At 39.8% G+C, this 21289-nt stretch overlaps 1 protein-coding gene across 2 annotated transcripts in view; it reads left to right on the plus strand.

Annotated features, from left to right (window-relative positions):
• LOC134853100 (uncharacterized) overlaps positions 1-21289 on the plus strand; it is a 504659-nt gene continuing 483370 nt past the window's right edge. The window contains exon 1 of one of the 2 annotated variants that reach the window (XM_063869038.1): positions 1-17. The gene's annotated coding sequence lies outside the window, so the exon portion shown is untranslated. Of the gene's footprint in view, positions 18-19668; positions 19679-21289 lie in introns of those variants that run through there. The other variant, XM_063869039.1, reaches the window with a different exon arrangement.

Here is a 21289-nt window from a genome sequence, read left to right on the forward strand (position 1 = left end):
TGATAAACTTATTAAATAGTTTCAGAGAAAGAAAATGAATACCATTGATAAAGACTGCGCGAACGTTGAGATGCCACCTCTCAAATTTCATGTTCAGACCCCTGTCTGCTCTAACCCATCTGCCAAACGAACTTGCATTGAATTGAGCCCGTGTGGAGAGGAATCATCTATTGAAGAAAAACTGAATCTAGCAAAGAAGGTCGAAGGTGCGATATCAAATTCAGTTAATGCGTTGATCCCGAAGTTGCTTGATGACATCAAAGTGCAAATCAAGGAAGTTATAAATTTGGCGATAACAGAAGCAATATCAAAAGTGAAAGATGAACTAATGATATGGGTAAAGGGCGAAATATCTCACAACGAAAAGAAGGTCAATCTGAAAACACTGTCGGAGTCTGAGTTGTTAGAGAACTACAAACGCAGGGATAATGTGAAAATTCTCGGGCTCAAAGAAACAAATGCCGGGCAAAGGGAGATGATGGAAACAAAAATAAAAAAAATTGTCGACATAAGCTATGCACTAGAGGCCCAAATATCAGAGAACGATATATCTATTGCGCACAGGCTACCATCTCGAAACGCCGGCAACAAGCCAGTAATTGTTAGATTCGCCAGAAGAATAAAGAAAATCTATCTCCTAAAAAAGAAAAAGAATTTGATAAACCATGAAGATTTGAGAGATATCAAATTATTCGAAGATCTAAGTGCTGCGAGAGTCAATTTCCTCAAAATCATGAGGTCGGATGAGAGAATTCAATCCACTTGGACCCGCGAAGGAACTATTTTTTCATTTGGAAAGCAGACGATGAGTTGTACAAAACTAATGGGCTGTATGAAGGTGGTCAGTTCCTGGAATATAAATTGGATGTTGTTAGAAACTGTTTCAATGGTGTTTTCCGGAGCTCAGCCGGACAAATGGTATCGTAAAATGGATAAAAGTGCAGGAACCAATTAGCCATAAAATTATTGATGCTACTGTTAACTTATTACTTTCTAATGTAGGATCACTAAAAAAACACCACGAAGATGTGGAAGCACTTTTAAGTAGTCTCGAGTCTCCGATAAACTTACTATGTCTTACAGAAACGTGGCTTAGGGAAATTGATGATGTTAATTTGTTTAAAATCACAGGTTTCCATACCATCATAACTAATACCAGAAAAACAAGAGGTGGGGGAACTATGATACAGCTAGGCGATAATGTTAACTTATTAGAACAGCTTGAGAGTGGCATTTCAGAATCCTTATCAATCCTTGTTGAAGTTAGTGGTAAATAATTTATAGTTGTGTTGGCATATGTACCCCCACGATATGACAAAATTCAATTTGTCGATGAGCTCGATAAGGAACTACAGCATCTTGCTCAGTATAAAGTACCAATAATTCTAACTGGAGATATCAACAGCGATACACTCCAGAAAAATAAGTTACAGCAATCATATCTGAACACAATAACAGCAAATGGGTTCGAACTTTTGATTAAATCTGCAACTCGAATTAGTGACACATCTGAAACTTGTATAGACCATTTTATAATCAGGAGTTTAGAAAATCCAACCATTGAAGTATTAGATAATGAATGCTTTTCTGATCATTATCCCATAATATTGAAATTTAATTTTGGCTTTAAAGGTGATTTATCAAGTTTTTCATATCGTGATATGTCATTCTTAACAAAAGAATATAAAATGAAGTTTTTGTTAAGTTGCAAACCTGATCAGCGATAATAACATAGACCTTGCGTACAAAAAGTTCAATCACAGCTTAATGAAATCTCTAAACCTTTCTGCACCATTACGTAATATGATACACAAAAACAAAACTAATGCTCCTTAGTTCGCTAAGGCTTGAAGAAATCGTTTATAAAAAGAAATCGCATATACAAATTGTGGAAGTCAGACAAACTGAATTCTCTTAAAAAAGTTAACTTTCTTAACCAACTTCAAAAAGTTGAAAAACTTATAAGAATCGCGAAAAAAGATCATTACTATCAAAAATTTAATAAATGTATTGGAGACTCGAGACAAGTATTTAAAGTTTTAAATGAAATAAATGGCAAGACTGCAAAATCATCAAAAATTTCAGCTTTCTCCGCAAGGCTCTGTTTTAGGCCCTCTCTTGTTTATATTAACGACATACAGCACGCAGTTTGCAATTCAAATGTTTTTCTGTTTGCAGATGATACAAACATATCATGTCAAAAATCTATCTATGAAGAATACCAGTTAGATTTGACCAAAATTCTTCCTGGCTTGGTTCAAATAAATTAACCTTAAACTCAGATAAAACTACTTTAATTAATTTTACTAAGGATAGAAGTGCTTCCAATCTTTCTTTTGATATACTTGGTTTTACTTTTCAGACGAAACCTTTTTGCAAATACCTAGGTGTCATTGTAGATGATAAGCTTAAATTTTTTCACCATATACAGAATGTTCAATCAAAACTAGGTCGTCAATGTGGTGTAATATCAAAAATGAGACATTATGTACCAAGATCCATCCTACTGAAATACTATATGTCAAATATCAAGCCAATAATACAATATGGCTTGTTCGTCTACGGCGGCACAAGTTTTTCTTTTTAAACCCCCATTTTGAATATGCAACGAAAAATTGTTCGCATGATCTGCTTCATAAAGGAAATTTGACACCATTACTAAATTCTTTTCTGATAAGAAAATACTAACAGTTCATGAGCTATATGTGTACGATTTGATGAAGTTTTGTTTACGATCACTAAATCAAAAACATCCAACTTGTTTTCTCAATTCTTTGTTTACTTTAAAAACTTTTGCCTATAATACGCGAATTTCAGAAGGTCGAACATTTGTTCCACCATTCTGTAAGAATAAGGCAAAATCATGTTCTTTGACTAATAGGGGTTCAAAGTTATTGAATATTATGAGTATAAATAAGCTCTTACCTGAAAATATTGGATTGATGTCAAAAAATTAAGAATAGTTTCGTTCATAAGTTTAAAGATAATTTCATTTGTGACAATTACGAGTTGGCGCAAAACATATTTCTTTGAATTTTTTATTTTTAAAAAATGGTACCCCCTGGCTAATTGCTATCAAACAACCATTCTAGGGTTGCGATTCTATGCTGAAAATATGACCCTCCAAATCCTTGTAGTTATCGAGAAATCGCATGTTTTGGAAAAATTTTTAAAAAAAAAAGAAAAAACTTACATTTTTTTCATATGTTTTCTCATATTCTTAGTTCGCCAGCTGGAATGAGAATTGGCCGAAATGACAGGACTAGATGTAATAACTATTCCTTAATGATGGCTTAATTTTAGGGAAAAATAAAATTTTCCCCACAATCCTATTTTTATTCGAATATAAATTTATCTTTATTACTTAGTTGCAATCCTAATTTGTTCAACTGGTAGACGTCAAGTAGGCACATACTGCGCCTTTTGTCTATCCCCTCCATTTTGTTGATTTAATAACTTAAATAAATTGATGTTTGTATTATCAACTATATGGAGAAATAAATTCTTCTTCTTCTTCTAACTTTTGATTGATATAAAAAAACCGTCAAAAATGGCTAGGTAAAAAGTCGAAGTTTGTCTGAAGAAAAAACCCACCGCGAGCATAAATATTCCGTTACTTTCATATCGAAAATCGGAACAATAATTTGAAAAAAAAAACACCAACGAATATTGTAGCGATGTCCAATATAACTAATTGTTCAAAAAGTCGCTAAATGGAAACACTAAATTACACGCTAAATGGAAACACTAAATTTCTAATTTTCAAAGCACAGATTTAAAAAAAAAGAACCCAGGTTAACCGATGTCATATACATTTCAAAACAGATGGAATGCAGTAATTTGGAATAGCCAAGATTAATTGTTCAAAGTATGATCAAAGCAGATAGAGCTGAAAATTAAGACAGTTTCAGGTTTATTGCTCAAGGGCGCGGTAGATTTCCTATGATGTCAGATATTGGCAAAATCCAGGGCAAGGGAGCCTTTGATATGAATATATAAACATCGGTTTGGGTATGTTCAATTCTCTCCCACTTTGTTTCATTGTACTGTTCGGGTACGTCATTCAGTTCTGGTTTTTTGAACGCCTTAACGACAAACCAACTTGATGCAGAACCCTGTAAGCATTCACGGAACGCGACGCAGATTTTTCTTCTGTAGTTCCAGGCGAGAAGAACTTTCTTCTCAGTCAGAAACAACGCGTCAACGCGCTGCAAACCATGAATCGCAGAATTTAATTGAGTAGATATGTCATTACTAATTATAATTATGTTCTCACTAGATGAAACAGTTATCGCAACAAGATTCATATCCGAAGTACAAGTGAATAAAACCGGCTTTTCGCTGCAGGAAATGTTTTTGACACTTTGATCTTGTTTTAAAGGTCTGATGACCTTGCGAATTGGATCCCAAATCAAAGCGTTGAATTCTGGGCTACTATAAACGAGTAGGCAGTTAGCTGGGATTATATCCGGGAATGGCTCAGAAGTGACCACTGGAGCATGTCTATTCTGCGCATAAATTGGTTCACAAGCATGTACAATAATAACCTTACCGACAAAGAACAACGCGAAGTGCATCAAAGTTTTGGACACATTTTTTACTTGTATAATCTTTGTTAGGTTCTGCTCAGCTATCTGTGTGTCTTTTTCTTTTAAAAGGACAATTCTTTGCCCAGATTCATCCTTTCCACAAAGTTGGCAATATCTCCCAAGCTGAAGTAGCCTGTTTCCTGATCTACACTTGCAAAAACGCTTATTCATAGAGACTGAATAAACATGTAATAGAGAAAACATCAGTGTCTCTTCGTTAGTATAGACGACACCGAAGTATCCTCTTTCAGACGGACAAAAGATGCTGCCCTCTATCGTCTCTTCCACTTTGGGATATGAAACGCCTTCGAAAGCTATAATCATTTCAAAAGGCTGGTAAGCTACCTCAGGCCATTTCGTCATATTCAGAAACTCATTCAAAAATTGGCTCGCAAAACTTTCCAATTTTTCGCCTCCAATGTGAAACGGCGTGAAAGATACAAACTCTTTCAAACTTGTACTCTGATCATTCAATGAGCGATTCATGTCTTCGACTGCACTTAGAAAGGTACCCACTAAAACTCCGTCTGATTTCTGCAAATTTTCACGAAGGGAAGCAACCATTGATTCACTTTCATTCACTAAGCTGTCATGCTTTGCAGCTTTCTCAGCAGCTTGGATAATATTGTCATTAAACGTTTTGGCCAATTCATCTATTTTTGAAAGATGTGCATCTGATAACACCAACTTTCTTAAATAGTTGCCAATTATTTCCACCAAAATATCAACCGTTTTAGCTGGATTGGCGATGACAGATGCTTCGTCTAGCTCCTTCGAGGAATCCTTTTGAATCATTTGATGGAACTTAATGTCTTTGTTCAGTGTTTCGAATTTACTGATAAATTCGAAAATTTCTTTTCTGGTTTCTAATCGTTTTTCCGCTGCAGTTACATAATCATGACCTCTATGATTCAAGAGGCATTTATTACACAACACTTGCGAACATTGCACACAGAAGAGATCATTTATCATCTTGTGATTTTCGCAAACTGACATTTCGTATCCTCTGTGATCCACAATTTTGTGTCCACGTCGGACGTGAGGCCCTATACAAACATCGCACAGTCTATCAATTAGCTCGATTGAATCGCTACAGCTTTTACAATTCAAGAGCTCATCGGGATCTGCTATCATTTGACACTGAGAACATTCAATTAAAGTTTTATTATCTTCCAACTGCTGATTTGAAGACGAAGACGGAACATCGTCGCCAATCATCTCCATCTGAAGAATTAAACGTCAATTTTTAAAGCAGATTTTTTTTCATTTCACCTAATTCAACCACCTTTCTAGACAGAGGTGGATTACCTCAGTAGAATATAGCAAATTTATTGTGCATAAATCTACTATATATAAATAATATACATTCAAAATATAAACAAACATATTTCGTTTCATTAACCTAAAAAAACTGTATTATATTTCTAGTATTGCAATATTTATACAGTCAACTGTTAGGTTAACTTTGACTTAAGTGTTCATATATTCAAAAATACTGATCTTTGGATAATTGTCTTTTTAGCTCAAAAACAAGCCCGAAAAACTTGAAACGAAACTTTATTTAATCATCATTTAAAAACATCTGATTTAATTTATTAAACTATTGTTTAACGCACCTCCGGTTCTTCACTCAAATTAGTGAACATAAAAGCTGCGTATCATAAAAAAGTTAAGGAAAAAAGACAGCGAAAAGAATGCATTCGTAACAAAAGACGAGGGAATCCAACAAAGCTTTTGATTTCAAAATTTGAACGATAAAAAGAACTTTGACTGAAAGGTTTTTAAACTAAAACTGTCAAATCTTCAAAACTAATGGGTTTCAGATCTTCGCAAACGAAATCATAATATGGCTGACAGCATACAACTGAACTTTTGATTTAAAATTTGAAACAGCTTCTATTGCGAAAGCATCAAATCCCGTTCAAATGGGATTCATAAGCCAGCCTAATTATTTTTAAATTTCCGACTCTTTTTTCTTATTTTAATTTAAAAATCAATGATATGTATCGATTGCTTCCATCAAGTGTAATCCAGTGTAAGTAATTATTAAACATCATTCAGTATTTTTTGGGAAAAAGAAACTAGTTACTAGTATTTTTTTGCAAAAAAAATGAAAATTGCCATATCTCGGAAACGACCACTTTTTGAGCAGTCATAGGTAACTGCCTTAACTGCAATCATGAGAGTACCTTCGACAGCAGCACATCAGATAATTGAAAATTTCTAATTTTCAAGTAATTTTTTCAAACAGTTTTTCATAATTAGAGATTACTTTGCTAATACCCTCCTTAAGTGCCGACAAGCCATCATATAACTGTTTTCAATCAAAGTTTTGCTTTCAATCAAAGTTCTTTTTATTGTGTTGTTTTCAATCAAGGTTTTTTAAAAAACTTTTGAACATTCAAAAAACGTAACTCCTTGAAAACTTAAAAAAAACAAACGACGAAAACGCAACACAAAACTATACACCAAAATGTGCCACTTCGTTAAGACAAAAAAATAGACTGACCAGATGACATAACGCTCGAAAGCTCGCTTAGATAAAATTTTTATCTAAGCAGAATCAGAATCGCTCCATCTATACAATAATACGCTAGGAGTTCTTTCATAAGTTTACAGCCAGGATCGCATTTCTACCAATAATTTCGATCAAGAGACCTTGCTTTCTTTCATAGTAAAGCTTTTTCCTCGTTTTACACTATGCAATTAAACGACTAGTAACCGCACATCACAAAAAAAATGAATTTAAACTAACAATTTTGATTAAAATTTTCAATGTATTTTAAACAGCTAGCTAACTCAGTTCTGTCAACTTTCTCACTAGCTTATAATTTGATCCATCAATACTTTTAATACAATTATTCTCAAACTGCACAGTTGCCATGTATTCTCCATCAGTAAAGTCATGAGACTGGATATCTTCTGATGAAACGCATTTATAAGTTGCTCTAGGGGACAATTTGAATGTTTTCAAATAAGGGATAACTTCTTTTGTATGTAAGTTAAATTTTTGTGGAAGCTCTAATGCTTTAACGAGGACTGAGCTTTCGCTTTCGTTAAACTCAACAACCATCCCTCTGTTGAAAGGCAGATCCTCTGGATTCATCTCGCCAGGGACATCAAACAAAACTAAGTCTCCGTGTTTATAGCTTGCTTTATAAGGCAGAAACTGACATTTAAGCTTCATTTTGATCTCCATTAAATCGGTCAACACTGCATCAAAATTTTCATGCAGTAGAGCAGAAAAAGTATTTTGTCTTGAATTCGATTCATAAATAAGCGCTTTATGATTTTTGCCTACATTAATTTTGTCTTCGAGTTCTGTTTCCTTGTATATCTCGCAACCACTGCTGATTTCTTTCAGCATTCCTGTGCTTACTATTGAGATCGATTCGGCTAAATCAGCATTCGGCTCATCGCCCTCGACAGGTTTCAATAATTTCAATTTAGCTGGGAAAATTCCATCATCATCCAAGTTATCATTTAGTGTAATTTCAAACGCGTTTTCAACATTCGAGTAGAGAGTTGACAATTTATAGCAAAATATTTCAACATCTCTTTGGTACTTGCCAGATTTGTTGCGGCTAATCACTGAGTCCAATTTCACCGCAAAACCCATGCGGGGTATTCTTCTCAAATTATCCTGTAAAACACGAACATTTTCAGCACGGATGCAACTCTTATTTCCGTAGTCCAGAAATAGCAAATTTATCCGCTCTGAATCAACATGATCTATAACTTCCGCTCGGTAATAATTATGATCCAAAAACTTGGCTAAAACGTACGTCCCTGTCTCATACTTTTCCCTTTCTTGAAGATTTTCGACGTTTCCGGCAGATATTGCAAATCCTATTTCAGTCATCAAATGTTTCAGAAGCTTCAAATCTCTGGGAGCATGCGGATGGACGTAAATGAAACTTGGATCTCTTGCAAAAACTATCGTTCCACAAAAGGGCACCTGACATTTAACGTCGTGCAAAGTAAACGGAATCGATAACTTATCGGCCAACGACTCGGTTACTGTTGTCAGGAATGAACACCCATTCAACTCCAATGAACCGTAATTTATGCCCGATTTTGAACTGGCAGTCGAAACAAAGGCTGTTAGTAAAATATCGCTTCGCTTATCCAAAGTGAATTTTTTGAAATCGTTGGCTACGAAATCTTTATCTTTTACGCCGAAGATAGCCATTCGATGAGCAATGCCATCCGTTGATTTTAGGATCTCGGGAGTGTCTTCTAGAAAAACTTTACATTTGGATATAGGGATTCCTGAAAGATAATATCCGTGGTCGATCCCAAAGAGCTCCACTGTTGCAGCTTCATTGAACTTCAGTATTCTGCATCTTATCCAGGTTTCTATTTTCTGGTTGTAAAACAAGATGAGCTCGTTAACCCTGGCAAGGCTGGGCATCACTTTCTTGACGCTATTAGGGTTCAAACTCAACTTCGATGTGAAGTTTTGCAAGCTTTCAATAAAAGACGCATTCTTCAATAAACTAATGAGATAAATCTCATCAGATGAGTAGACATTGACTATGGCAGTTTGATGGTGGACTCCAGATTCCAGTTGGCGAGGCGAAAATGGACTATCAGAATCAACTTTGCCTCGAAGCATTTCAGCTTTTTTACGCTTTTCTATAGATGCCTTAAGGCGTTCAGCTACTGACATTTTAAACTCTAAAATAAAGTATACATTTTGATTTCTGAAAAAAAAAATAGGGCGGAACATCTCTACATAGGGCGGAGCAGGGCAAAACAAAAATATCCAGTGAATCAATTGAATATTTTCAGAACATGAGACAAGACAGTCTAGAGCGACGCGCGTAATTTGAGTTAAAATTTTGTCAAGTTTAGACAATTTCTTAAAGGAGAAGAAATCAAAGTATTGAGAGCTAAAGTGTGAAACGAATAGCTGAAGGTAAATATTAGAAGTTTAACTTGCGATACGAAACAAACATAAAAGTATTTAAAAAAAACGAATGTTGAAAAATCTAAGTGAACCAAACTTTTCGTGTCTCGGTAAAAAAAAAAAACTAGGGGCCAGTTAAACCTGGATGCACGTGTTTGATATTGAAAGAATTTGCTATAAGGATGGGGCCTGAAAAATTTGATTACAGAAACTGGACTTTGCCTAAAACCATAGTTGTTTCTCTACTAAAATAGGTAAGAGAAAAATAATTGAGATAATCAATTTTCCAAGGGAGATATCATTTCTCTTACAAATTGAGGAGCCGCGGCTGGCTTCTGCAAAAACAATTATCGCACCCGCTTCTTTCAATTGAACTTTTCATCTCAGACTTGATTGTGCAATTTTTAAGAAAAAACAAAGAAAAATTCTAGAAAAAAAACGGTCAAAAGTTATAGTTATAAGAAACGGTGAAAAGCCTTTCCAAAATTCATTAGTTTTTTCTGCAGAAAAGCAAATGGAGGCCGCCTAAGCAGAGAAGATTCCCAAAACCAGGTTTTTTGATTGAACACAAGCTGAGAATATGCACTGTAGTTATTGCGTTGAGTCAAAAAGTTTCCAAAAAATTGCAAAAGTTTCAAATATTTAACTTGTTTAAGTCCATAATTTGTTTCTAAAATAAACTAAGTATAGCCAAATCAAACGGTAGGTTTTCAAAAACCTGTTGTTTTGATTAAAGCTTTGATATCAGAATCGACAGAGTAGATAGCGAGAAAACTTGTAACAGTCGCCTACTTCGGTCACATATGAGGCTTAAGAAAAATAGGCCCTATAACCATTGGCTCAAGAGTCAGGGACACTATCTCTTGTGTTTTTCTACCTCAAGAACGGTCGGAGCCAATTCGGTTCGCTTGCGACATGAGACTGGAACCCGTTACAGCTTAAAGGCTACTACCAAAATATCCCCCACTCTAGAAAATAAGAACTTCCCCATACTTAGGTCTCAAAATACCCAAAATACGCGAACGCCGTTAAAAACAGGATCGGAACAATCCGTTAACTTACTTTTTATTGGACAGTGGAACCTTGATCCATTTCAGATGGATCAACCTAAAACTCGCCTTATCTCAACATAACAATCATAAAACACACTCGAGAAAATTAAATTAGGGACTCACATGTTGATGTACTCGAGTACAGGGAGTAATTAAATTGGTAAGCAACTCAAGAATCAGATAATATAACTAAATAAGTTTGATACTGGTCAGTTTTGGTAACAGAAGTAAATTCTGGCTCTAGAATTTGAGCTTTTGTATGAACCATTGGGACACTCAAGCTGTCCACCTTTTCATTGAAGGTTCACTCTAGTTTGTTCCGAATAGTTGTTCTCTCTTCTTTTTATTATCTCTCCTCCTATTTCGGGATAAGACAGCTCTACTCGTGTCCTATTTTATATCTGGAAATTGCGAATAGCAATTTCCTGCTGTTTCTCTTGGGTATTTTCCCGCAATTGTAAATTCGGTCGTTCTCATTTTTCACTTTGTGTTTTCAGTTGGTACGAGAAAACTGAGCATGACAGGCTCTATTCGAAATTTTGAAAATTAATATTCCACTCCAAAATTACGTATTTTCGTGTCTCTCAAGGTCAAACTTCCAGACATGACCGACTGGCACATACTCCCCGGACTCAAGATCGATGTCCTCATCGCGTGCTGTCTCTGTCAGTGAATCCCCAGAAGCCCGAGTGTCACTCAAGATACAGTGCCAGTGGTCATTTACAGAAGTTTGCAGCAGACTTAAGTTTATCTACCTTCCAAAATTTTCCACCATATAAAATTTTCGCACTATCGCTAAACAGCAATCAAAATATGCACACACCTGCACCTTATGAATTCCCGCTTTTTAAGCTGGTGATTTCAAATTTCTTTTGTCCTATTCAATCAGGAAATTGTCATGCAGCATTTTGACTTATATAATAGATCTAGCATATTAATAACAATATCTTTTTGTTAAAATTTCTTTTTCGTGAAGCCAGATTTCATCCTCGAGCCCCCTCGAGCCCCCTCCCTCGAGCCCCCTCCCTCTCAAGACTCAAGACTCTAGAATTTTCCTTTTGAGCCAAAGTTGTTTGAGACTGCGTGCAAGGTATTCGCCATACCAACGGAAGTCAGACATGTCTGGAGCCGTTTGAGGTACTTCCCATGGTTTCGGGCAACGCTGACGTCCTGGTTGTACATGACAACGAAAGATCACATGAGAAAACATCAAAAGGAGTATCGACAGTTCCAGGCCGAGATTGGGCCGGAAGCTTTCAAGAGACCCCTGTTAACCCATCGTAATGCAATCACGACAGGATGGAAGAGAGTGGGTAAGATGTCTAGAGACAATACCAAGGCGAGGGAATCGATACTAGAGGAGGACCTGGCGAAGAACGTGAGCTTGAGCCTGCACAACTCCTTTTGTTTGAACCGGGAATCTAGGGTGAAGGCACTACCCAACCAAGCAAAGAGGTTGCAAGAGCAAAGAGAATGGATGCGATCCTACGAGCAGCTGAAGGCTTGGGAGGAGATTGTGATTAGCTCCGATGATGAAGAGGAACTGTTGAGACAGTTTGCCGTATCTAGTACTTCAGGATGCAGTACCTCCAAGGCGAAGAGTGCGAGATGAGCAGGTGGCTCGAATGGATCTTGAGTCTTGAGAGGGAAAGGGGGGCTTGAGCGTGGATCCGGGTGAAACTTGGATTCACGAAAAAGAAGTTTTAAAAAAGCAAATATTGTTATTAATATACTATATTTATTATATAAATCAAAATGCTGCATGACAATTTCCTGATTGAATAGGACAAAAGAAATTTTAAATGATTGGCTTGGAAAGCAAGAATTCAAGGGTGCAGGTGTGTGCAGATTTTGATTGCTGTTTAGCGATAGTGTGAAAATTTTACATGGCTGTGAAATTTGGGGTGTAGATAAGCTTAAGTCTGCTGCAAACTTCTGTAAATGACCACTGGCACTGTATCTTGAGTAACACTCGGTTTTCTGGGACTCACTGGCAGAAGACAGCACGCGATGAGGACATCGATCTCGAGTCCGGGGAGTATGTGCCAGTCGGTCATATTCGGAAGTTTGACCTTGAGAGAAGCAAAAAACACTTGATTTTGGAGTGAAATTTAATTTTTCAAAATTTCGAATGGAACCTGTCATGCACGATTTTCTCGCGATAACTGAAAATCAGAAAAGAGAAGTCAGAACGATCGAGTAACAATCGCGGGAAAGTTACTAAATAAAGCAGTGGGAAATTGCTATTCGCAATTTCTGTCACAATAGAACAAGAGTAGAGCTGTCCCATCTAAAACAGAGACGAGAGCATTCCCACGAACTGGATTGTTGTGACTGGAGTACTATTATTAACTGGACCAGAGTGAACCTTCGGTGGAAAGGTGGACAGCTAGAGTGTCCCAATGGTTCACGAGAACTTACAGTCTAGAGAAAAAACTTGTTATTTTTATTAAAACTGACTAACATTAAACTCATTTTAGTTACTTTATTAATTCTTGAGTTGCTTACCGACTTATTTACTTCCTGGTTCTTGAGCGTGCTACAATGTGAGTACTTAATTTAAATTCCTAGAGTGTGTTTTATGATTGTTATGTTGAGGTAAGGCGAGTTTTAGGTTGATCCATCTGAAATGGATCAAAGTTCCACTGTATAATAAAAAGTAACTTAACGGATTGTTCCAACCCGGTTTTTAACGGCGTTCATGTATTTTGGGTATCTAGAGACCTAAGTATGGGGACGTTTCTAATTCTAGAGTGGGGGGATATTTTAGTAGTAGCCTTTAAGCTGTAACGGGTCGTAGTCTCATGTCACAAACGAACCGAACTGGCTCCGACCGTTCTTGAGGTAGAAAAACACAAGAGATGGTGTCCCTGACCCTTGAGCCAGTGGTTATAGGGCCTATTTCTCTTAAGCCTCATGTGTGACTGCAGTAGACGAATGTTACATAGTGTTTTTATGGCGCTCCTGGGTGTTTACGACATCAAGACTACGGAGTCGAACCCACTTGAGACAGCTTCGGGCTGAATGCCCATTCTAGAGTACCGGCGGTACGGTTCGACAGGAACGTGCAAACCTTCCGGTTGTACCGTGATAGCTTTTTAAGAAAACTCGAGAAAATTTCCTGGTACGCTCTCCGAACGAGGCTTAGCTAACCGAGTAAAGGGGGGCAACTAGGGGGACAAAAACACGAGCAAAAAGACAAAAAGCAAAACAAAAACAAAAAAAAAAAGAATAGAAAAAGGAACAAAAACCATAAAACGAAAAAAGACAGTGACTTTGACACCAGATTAGTTGGATCAAACCTTTATATTAATTAAATAGTATACCCATACTGTTTTACAAGTTCGATCGTTTCGATCAACCTAGCAATTTGAACCAGTAAACTGAATAAAGTGCCCGAAGTGGGGCGTTGTCAAGGGTTTTCAGATAGCTTGGAACTTAGCTGGACCAATAGGAGACTTGACTGGAAGAGGTGACCAGCCGAGTGGGAAAGTGGTTCAGGGACACTTGAGCTGAACCAATAGGAGACTTGACTGGAAGAGGTGACCAGCCGAGTGGGAAAGTGGTTCAGGGACACTTGAGCTGAACCAATAGGAGACTGGACTGGAACAGGTGACCAGTCGAGTGGGAAAGCAGCCAAGAAGGATTTGGCAACTCTCGAGTTCTCAAGTTGGGCAGAACGGGTATCGTTAAAATCCACATTACATTATAGGAGATAAGTGTAAAATAGGATAAGCGACATCCCCCGGTTTTGAGGAACGTTTTTACTTGAGCAGGCCTGGAGACAGGTCTACGGTTTTCTCTTGAGAGGTTTAGCACCCGGCGCTTAAGGTAATTTTAGGCTTAAGAAGGGGGGCTAAAAAGGGGGGAGGTTAGAAGGGGGGCTGGTTAAGTTAGAGGTTGGCGGTTGTAAATTGTAAAAAGGGGGAAATTAGAGTAACTAATTAGGCGACATCGTTGACTTAGTTACATTAGAAATTAACACGCGTTGGTAATATTAGGTGGGTATCGAAATTTGAACTCGAGTTAAGGAAGGTACCCTGGTCGGATTGGTAGGGGGGAAGGGACATAGACAGTTTTTGTAATACCCCATAAGATCGCTAGCAGGGGGGAAGGAAACGCGTGGCAATTAGGTACAAGACATTTTTTTTTCGATAGAAGGTGGACATTTGTCACCTTTGAATTTTAGGTGGGCTCATCTTTCTGTTTTTATTACTTTTTCTTGCTTAGATTTTTGTTGCATTTTGGTGAGGATTTAAGTTAAAATTTTGTACGAACAGGTGATCACAAGATACCTGCGCACAGGTTTTGGTCTCAAGTTACTTGGAACATTGAAATAGAGGTAGCCAAAAAGAGAAATAAGAAAAAGGGGGGTCAGCATTTGGTTTTTAAGAGAGGATTTTGGGAAAATTTTACTAGAGCTTGAGTGGTGGTACAAGGTACGGCGAATCAAGAAGTCCCCATAACGAAGAGGGAAGAAGTCCCACCACCCAGACACTTGTCAACAGTCTTGGGACAGTGCCGAAGAAGTCTTAGGACAGAGCAGTCTGGGGACAGTCTTGGGACAGTACAGTCGTGGGACAGTGGTCTTGGGACAGGGTCTTGGGACAGGGTCTTGGGACAAGGGTCTTGGGACAGGGTCTTGGGACAAGGTCTTGGGTCTTGAGACAAGGGTCTTGGGACAGGGTCTTGGGACAGGATCTTGGGACAAGGTCTTGGGACGGGGTCTTGGGACAAGGTCTTGGGACAAGGGTCTTGGGACAGGGTCTTGGGACAAGGTCTTGGGACAGGGTCTTGGGACAGGGTCTTGGGACAAGGTCTTGGGACGGGGTCTTGGGACAAGGTCTTGGGACAGGGTCTTGGGACAAGGGTCTTGGGACAGGGTCTTGGGACAGGGTCTTGGGACAGGGTCTTGGGACACTAGTCTTGGGACACTAGTCTTGGGACAGTAGTCTTGGGACAGTAGTCTTGGGACACTAGTCTTGGGACACTAGTCTTGGGACACTAGTCTTGGGACACTAGTCTTGGGACAGTAGTCTTGGGACACTAGCCTTGGGACAGTAGTCTTGGACAAGAGTCTTGGGACACGGCCGGAGAGTACTGGGACGGTACCGAACAGTCTTGGGACAGGAGAAAGAAGCCTGGGACGGTACAAAGAAGAGTAGGGACGGCAATTGGAAGTCTTGGGACAGTGTAAAAAAAAAAAAAATTGAAGTAAAATTACAAGAAGTGTTTTAAGACAGAATTAAGATAGAACAAGACTAATTGGAACCAGGTACGGTTGAGACCACAAATAAGGAAAATTTCTCGAAAAGTTAATAAAGAGAACTGAAACAAGGTTTTCACCACGTTGTATATATTTTTTTCTTCCTTCCCGAAAGATTTTATTCTTAGAATAGGATTGTGTATATAGTAAAATTGTAAATAAAAGCAATTGTAAATAGAAATAATGAGGCGGAGCAGGGTACCGGTAGCTGAAAAAAGACCTACCGAAGCAAAGTATAATTCGTCGCTACGCAAAACAACATCAATGGGCCCAAAGATAACAAAGAAGAACTTTTCAGTTAACATGGTCAGCACAAGGAGTACAGCGGAGAACAGAGCAAGAGAGGGCATGGAAGGGGAACGAGTAGAACCCACCATCGAGATTGATCTAGAGACACCTGATCAAAGTGTTGATGAAACAAGGAAGATAGCGACGGAGTCAACTCCAATGCCCAATGCAGAAGAACCAAACTCGAAACCCATAGAATTCTCACCAATAGACAACGTGGAAGATGCAATAGGCAACACCGAAGAAACGGTGAAAGAAGACTCTCAAGTAAAAAAGACATCTTTTACAGAAAGGTTGGCGATGATGGTCGGAATAAAAACGAAAGAGAACGTGACTGAAGAACCAAAAGCTGAAAGAGCACGAACATTTGGAACAGTGAGCACGAAGACGACAGAAGCCAATCCGAGAGAGGGACAAACTAGAGCAGAAGCAACGGCCGAAGAAAAACCGACGGCTGACCATGAAGAGGCTACTCTTGAGCTAGGTGACTTGATGGCGAAACTGAATCAGATCGACAAAAAGCTGAAGCACAGCGAAGAGGACAGAGAAGTGATAAGAAAAGAATTAAGATACAACAAAAACGAGTATCTGGATAGTTATTTTAACCTGGCCAAGGCAACAGAAGAGAGACTCAAGGAAATGTCAGATAATGTAGAAACCACCAATGAAGAACGAGATAAGAACATCAAAAAAGATTTGCAACAGTTAAAAAACCGATATGATGATGTCAACAGCCAATTAGGTAGCCTGGAAAAGAGAATGGACACAATGAGCAAAAATCAGGCCGAGAGTTCGTGTGCAATACAGGCGAAATTGGATGCAATCTTGAGTAATTCTACCTCACAAGAAAGACCGGCAGCGGATCGCGCGCAAGGCACCAGAGTTGACTTTGTGGAACTACAAAGGAACAAACGGCAATCGACACCGTTGCCCTTAACCCGGGATACGGTGAGCATAGCACCAACAGCTGCTAAAACAATCATGAAGAAGGGAATGTCAAGTACAACGACTGGTCCGGGGGACTCAACAGCTAACAGCAACGCAGGTCCGGATGCTATGACATGGGCAAACACTTGGGAGATGATGAACAGGACTCTAGAGGCCTTCGCCACGAGGAACACTAACTCGAGCGATAGGAGAGATGGGAAATCAAGAAAAACATTCAAGAAGCCAAAAGAATTCAAAGACGACTCAGATGGATGCATTGACACGTGGGTGGAAGTGATGAGATTACATCTAGAGCAAGACAAGTTGAACGATGAAAGACAAGCATGCACAGCCATACTCAGCAATTTAGAAGGCACAGCATTAAAATGCGTGGTTGCGAAGAAAGAAGAAGAACGCGATACCGCGGACAAGATCTTCGAGATATTACTGAATCGATTCGGGTCAGGCATGAAGGGTCACCAAGCGATGATGCGATTTGAAAAGAGAAGGCAGAGGGACGACGAGTCAATAGATCGGTTCCTAGATGATCTCGAGAGCTTGAGAAGAAGGAGTGACCCAGAGGAGTCGACAAACAGAAGAAACTTTAGCATTGCCTCGAAGTTCATTGATGGGGTAAAAAGTGACGACTTAAGGACAATGTTAGCAACATACTACACATTGTCGAAAGACAGCGCACCAACCCCAGAAGAAATGAGACAGAAATCAAGGGAATACATGCTGATGAAACCCAAGAAATACTCGTATTCAGAAAACAGGAACACGCAAGGGGAAAGTCAACCGCAGAGGTCGTCATGGTACAAACCTAGAGATGACATGGACAAGCGCAGATCATGCGCGAACTGCGGGTCGGCGGATCACCACGTGGCTGACTGCACAACATACAAACAAGGCATGAAGAGTCTAGGATATGCACCAGATGAGGAGGACATGAGCCAGATGGAGGAACACGAGTACTATAGTGGCTTAATCATCAAGATAGGCGCAAGATGCTTCTTCTGTAACCAGGAGGGGCACTTCCGAATGGATTGTCCCTTGTTCTGGGAAGCGGTCAAGGACCAGAGTCACCCTAAACATAAGTTGGCATTAGCGGCGGTGCAGAATCAGCGGAACAGGCAAAACGAATTTGAATCGAGGAACTTAGGAGCACCAAGCACGGAATTGCCGACGAAGACAGTGAAAGCTGTATCACATGTTAATGATGCCATAGAATCCGCGGCAGGGAACTCTCTAGAGATAAATTATGAGAAAGCGGCGACGGAAGCAATTGCCAAAGTGAAACAGGATCTGGCTGCGAAAGAAATAGAGCAACGACTAAAGCTGGAGATAGAAAGACAGAATTTTAACGAAGCATTAACCGGATCGAAACAAATACCAGAGGCTGTACCAGGCTCAACGAAGACAGGGAATTGCAATACTGTGAAAATGGTGACAGGTAAACTTTTTGGCATATCGATAATCACAGTGGGCGGCCACGAGGTAACCAGAAACTTGGGCGAGCCGAGCGACCAGACGATAATGCACATTGACGTGTATGCAGACTATTTGAGTGGTATAAGCCCACAAACGACTTCTAGAGCACTGAGAGCACTACTCATGAGAGGGGGCAGCAAGTCGGTACGTGTTGATAGCAGATATACTGAAGCTTACGGTCCACACGAGGTGATGCTAAATATAGATGGGATTAACATCTATACCAAGACAATGATAACATGTGACGAAGACCTAATTGGACAAATCTACGTAGGGAAAGAAGAATTGAAAGTGAGATCGATTGGACACTGCGCCATGCTTGAGGAAGATGCGATGCACATCGGGACGGAGGCAGATGTGACAGGGCACGTGCTGGATATAAGTGGCAAAAAGACTCAGTTGCGTGGGTTGCTTGACACGGGAGCAGTCTTGAGCGTTATACCAATCGAAACTTGGGAGAAGATGGGCTTTGACAAAGGTGACTTGATAGACTCGAGAATACGGCTGTCAGCTGCAAACAAAGGGGCCCTACGGGTGCTGGGCAGGACGCCGATAATAGCCCTCAATTTGGGGGAACGTAACCTGTGGATGAGCTTTATCGTGGTAGAAAACCTAGATGAGTCTGACCAATTCATTTTGGGCAGAGACTTCATCAGGAATTTCGACGTAACGATTGATTTAAATAACGCAATGTTCAGGATACGGAACCCGGATAGGAGGTACGCAATCAAACCGGTAAATTTAATAATGGTAAATGAAAACAAAGCACCGGTATTCTTGAGTAGGAGGGTGAGGCTAAAGGCTAATGAAGCGGCAATCGTAAGTTTGAGGATGAAAAATTACAATGAACTAAGTGACAACAAGCAAGTGTGCATAGTTCCGAATCCTAATAGTCAAAGTGCTGCTGTTTTAGGAAGATCATTTTCGATAACGAAGAGCGGCCTCTGCGTCAGTGTCTTGTTGAATACCCTTGATATACCGATCACGATACAGAGAGGGAGGAAACTGGGATATGCTTTACCGGTTAAAACTCGATATGAAACAATTGAGAACTCAAAACAAAATGAAGTTGTTGATTGTCCCAATCACAGGGACAAAATTTGTATCTTGAGACGATTGCAGAAAATAAAAGATTCTTCAGGTCTTATTAAATCACTTAAGTCAGAAACGGATGATGGTCTTTCGAGCTGTTCGAACTTTCCAGAGCGACCCACACTAGATGAAATGCAAAATGAAAAACCGGTTCTGCCGGAGATTGAACATTTGAGGGGCAAACTGAAAGATGAACAGCTCGAAGCCATCAAGGACGTACTAGAGCGGAACGAGGATGTTTTTTCGAGGCATAAGGCGGATATCGGGTGTTGCAATTTCGTTGAGCATGAAATAGAACTTGAGGAAAACGCGGTACCACACAGGGAGGGGGCGAGGCGCATGACCCCACACAAATCGGACGCGTGTAGGAAAGAGATCGAGACGTTACTAGAGTATGACATGATAGAACCATCCAAGTCACCGTGGGCGTGTGGAGTAGTGATGGCCAAAAAGAAAGGCGACCAGTTAAGGTTTTGTTGTGACTTTCGATACCTGAACTCCGTCACGGTGAAGGATGCCTATCCCATACCTAGGATTGATGAGAGCCTCTCGAAGTTAGGTGATGCAAAATTTTTTACGACTCTTGATTTAGGCTCAGCCTTTTGGCAAGTACCACTAAGGAAGCAGGACAGGGACAAGACAGGGTTTGCCTGCGAGTTGGGTCTGTTTCAATGGAAACGGATGCCGTTTGGACTTTGCAATGCCACAGCCACGTTTCAGCGGTTGATGGCACACGCGCTGATAGGCGTAACGAAGAAGTATGGCAACCTGGTAATGTGCTACGTGGATGACGTGTTAATAGCGACGCCAACACTGGAAGACCACATTGAGAGACTAGACGAAGTGTTTGCATGCATGAAGAGGTCGGGGCTAAAGTGTAAACCATCAAAGTGCGAGATACTCAAGGACTCAATAAAATACTTGGGCAGGATGGTAGACAAGCACGGCATCAGACCTGATACGGACGCCGTGGAAGCAGTCCTGACCTGGAAATCACCGAAGACAGAGCACCAGTTGATGAGCTTCCTGGGTTTCGCTAACTATTATAGAGAGTTCATCAAAGGCTATGCAGACAAGGTATACCCGATGCAACAATTAATGAGACACAAGGGCAAGAAGTTCACGTGGAACAACGCAGCAGAAGAGTCATTCCAGAGGATAAAGAAAGAGCTGTGTGAGGCACCAGTCTTGGGTATGCCGACTGAGAAAGGGATGTACGTGCTGGACACGGATGCGTCGGTAGTCGCGATTTCTGGGATTCTTCACCAAGAACAAGAATGGAATGGGAAGACAGTCTTGAGACCAATAGCGTACGGGAGCAAAGTCCTGAGTGACACGGAAATGAAGTACGGAGCACCGAAAGCTGAGATGTTCGCGGTGGTTACCTTTGTCGAGAAATACAGGGCATACTTGGGCAGTGAACCATTCAAGTTGCAAGTCGACAACAGAGCACTGAGCTGGCTGAAAACGTACTCAATGGACCAAAGTTACATTGGGAGGTGGATAGTTCGCCTGGACGGATACAACATGATAATTGAGCATAGAACGCAAGATAAACATCAGAATGCCGACAGCTTGAGTAAGAAGACGGAGTTCTATGAGAGACAAGAGCAAAGAGAAGCAGACAGACCTGAAATCAAAGATGGCTTCTCATTCATGGACAAGGAAACGT

This window comes from Symsagittifera roscoffensis, chromosome 8, assembly GCF_963678635.1.
Source record: "Symsagittifera roscoffensis chromosome 8, txSymRosc1.1, whole genome shotgun sequence".
NCBI lineage: Eukaryota > Metazoa > Xenacoelomorpha > Acoela > Convolutidae > Symsagittifera > Symsagittifera roscoffensis.